Source organism: Rhinichthys klamathensis, unplaced genomic scaffold (assembly GCF_029890125.1).
Source record: "Rhinichthys klamathensis goyatoka isolate OS25496 unplaced genomic scaffold, OSU_Roscu_1.1 h1tg000111l_1, whole genome shotgun sequence".
Classification (NCBI taxonomy): Eukaryota; Metazoa; Chordata; class Actinopteri; order Cypriniformes; family Leuciscidae; genus Rhinichthys; species Rhinichthys klamathensis.
Window position 1 is genome coordinate 466,864 of NW_026606649.1, and position 3,416 is coordinate 470,279.

General features: G+C 34.5%; 1 long non-coding RNA gene across 2 annotated transcripts; it reads right to left on the reverse strand.

Moving 5' to 3' along the window:
* Positions 1-691: 691 nt before the first annotated feature.
* Positions 692-2,878, reverse strand: LOC130087790 (uncharacterized). 2 transcript variants are annotated; one of them, XR_008807392.1, is made up of 3 exons: positions 2,782-2,878; positions 2,177-2,318; positions 692-718 (listed from the first exon to the last, which is right to left on the reverse strand). It is a non-coding gene; the product is annotated as an uncharacterized LOC130087790 (long non-coding RNA). The 2 variants fall into 2 exon arrangements; XR_008807391.1 differs by having other exon boundaries at positions 695-713.
* Between the last annotated feature and the right edge of the window lie 538 nt (positions 2,879-3,416).

Here is a 3,416-nt window from a genome sequence, read left to right on the forward strand (position 1 = left end):
GGAGAACTGTCCTTATATTTCAGGTCAGTGTCATGCCCATCCCCCAACGCACGAGTTATGAAAATGAATGAACCGAGCAATGTACATTTTACTCAAATTTGAGACGTCACAACAGCGTCTTTAAGACGACAGTCCACGTCAACCAGTCTAGCATGATGCCCAACCATCCTACACTTAACATTGCCTGTGTCAAAGAGAAGAAAACAATGAAGGAACATGCGCTCACTTACTTTCTGTTTCACTGATGAGGAAGGATTCACACTGCATTCAGTCACAGCCACTGATGTCTCGTCACACAATTCCTGTAATTATGAGAAAGACAGGTACAACACTGAGGCAAGGATGCTTGCCAATTGGTCACCGCAACTAATTCTAGTATCAACCAAAGACTAAATATCTAGTGTCCCTTTCATGGCTCCGTCATGCACAAAGCAGACGTGCAGAATTTTTTTAAATAATCTGCATCATATAAAAAACTAAAATTCATGAAATACAGAACATGGTTGACTTTCAGTGATAAAGTCTTTAAGAGACTCACCCTTAAACGCGAAGGCCAAGAGGAATCCCCATAGTTGTATGTGACCTCCTCATCTGGAAAGATATGTCTTATACTAAACAGACACAGGTGTGGCCTTCCGTCAACAATGATTGTCTTGACTTTGCAATTTGGATTTTTGTCATCATCATTCCTCCACCGTCCTCTTTTGTTGCATCTATGCTGTGATAAAAATAGTGCAGTAAGAAACTTAAAACATAGACACACACTGAAACATACGGTTCTAACTGAACATTTGGGTTAGGCTAACCTTGGCCTATTTAACCTATATTCAAATAAACATTGTGAAAGTTAACTTGACTTCCTAAGAATTTAATAGGTCAGATGATCCACTTAAGGTAAAAAAAATACCCCAGTTGAACAATAACCATGTTATTGATTATCACTAACTAATAAGTTCCTAATGTTATGAGAACCCTAGCAAATCTGCTATTGTAATAGTGCGGCACGATTAATCTTATCGCAATCGTAATCGCGATGTCAAGCCTGTGCGATTATATGGTGCAAAATGCTGCGATTTTATGTAAAATAAACAATGGGCTGTTAACGCAATTAACGCAGCATCTGTTATTTTTTGTCATCCTTTGGCTAGTGTTACATGATAATGCTCTCATGCGATTGCTTAAAACCATTCATGCGAGACAAGTCAAAAGAGAGCGCGCTGAATGTCCGACTGTGACTCACAGAAAGACACGCGCCAGAATACAGTTCTCTTTCGCTCTTGAACGAACAACAACACACACAATTATGCCAAAATGTCGTTTGTCGAGTATCTTCATAACATAAGAGCAGTCTTATGATGGACGTATAGAGTTGTGAGAGGATGAGGCGCATGTGAGATCCGTGTCTCTGTCAGCAGCGGCTGCTCTTAAAGGGCCAGCAGCCAAAGCTTTCTGTCAGTAAAGTTAATCACAGAACAAAGGGGACAGAGAAAATTACTCACTGCTCTTGACTAAAGAACTTATGTAGCTTTAATAAGGATTAGTCTATTTATTATTTATGCAGCGCAGAGTCGCAGACTGTTTGATAACTTTATTAAATTTCTGCATACCTGTTAGACAGGAAGGGCACAGGTAAATATGACATGTCATTTATAATGGGTTTATGTGAGGATTATTTGAAGTTCACTTAAATTAAAAGCTGTTATATTTTTTGACGTCTAATTAATGTTTAAAAAAAAAATTATAGCTTTCAATTGTAATGATGGAATCACTGTAATGTTGGATGGCTCTAATTAATGTTTTAAATGGGGGTGGATTAATTTTTATCCAGACATCAATGGCTTAGATGTTATCAATCATTTAGTTGTTGTTGCTAGTTTGAGTTGAGAAATACACATTTCAGAATTATCACTTATCTGTGTGTGCATTTTGCTTTAGAACCTAGCAAGTTGACTCATGAAACCATTTGTTTATTATATCGCAATCGCATATTCCAATTGCAATATTGACCTCAATAATCACAATGACATTTTCCCCAAATCGTGCAGCCCTATATTGTAATAATAATAGTAATAATAATAAATCATAATCATAACTGTTTTTATTAGAATGACATGCAACTAGTTTGCTCTGAATATGAACCAAAATAAATAAACCAAAAAAGAAACAGCCAGCTTACCAATAACGTGTTCCATTCCATGTGAAGTCAAACAAGTAGTTGCCTTGAACATCTTTAACATGTTTACTTTGAGAGAGAATCCCACGGTATTCAACAACAAAGGTGGATGGTTCAATGTGCTCAAGTGCAAACACACCTCTCCCTAAAAGGGCAAAAAAATATATAATAATACAAATAAAACATGAATCCAAGTGCACCTATATGTTACACAGCTAACCAACCTATCCTTTTAAAGAGTTAAATCCTGTAAAACTGTGTAATGTAATATGAGGTGCAGGAAATAAAAAAAATAATCAAGCATTGGTTTTCACTGTGATATAGCCTACTAGTTGAATTTGGTTACACTATTCTCTGTATACATAGTTTTATGTATTTATTTTAAAATAATACTTATAAAAAAATTGTTTAAAGTTTTTTTTTTTTCATCTCTTAACCTTTATGAAAATGAGCGGCTTACCCAAGGGTAAAATGTGTGAATGTGAAAGATCATGTCCAGACTGCCAGCAATAGGCCTACTTTTAATTCTTACAAGTGCATGCCTACTTTATGATTTGATTTGCCTGCAGTCTGAACATAGTCAAATTGCCTTGTGGTGCACAATTTACCTTTGAATGTGTTGATTTGTCGTCCCTCAATGAAGGCTTTGTCTTTGCCCGACAATATGTGTTCTTTTGCATCCTGCTCAGGTTTTATTCTCTTCTTTCTTAAAATGTTGACTGAAAACATTCCAGACAACATAATTAGTATGTATTTATAAATATATATATATATATATATATATATATATATATATATATATATATATGTATATATATATAGATAGATAGATAGATAGATAGATAGATAGATAGATAGATAGATAGATAGATAGATAGATAGATAGATAGATATGCTTTATATGCAGTACATTATTGTCAGACTGTAGTCTATATCAATAAATACAACATTTTACACAGAAATAGTTGATCAGTGAGGTTTTGAGGCTTGTTACTTTTGATAAGAAACAGTCTCCGATTTCAAATTCAGTCCATTTTAATACCATTTTATCACTCTTTAATGTGGCGCCTCAGATCAAATGAAGCTAAACTCGTTACTTAGAAAAATTAACTATAGAGAGAAAGTTTTAGAAAATGTTACATGTATTACACCTGATTTACATTAAAATAATAAATGTAAAATCGAATTGGAAATAGAATCGAAAGCACGTGAATTAAAATTGAATGGAATCATAAAATGTCTG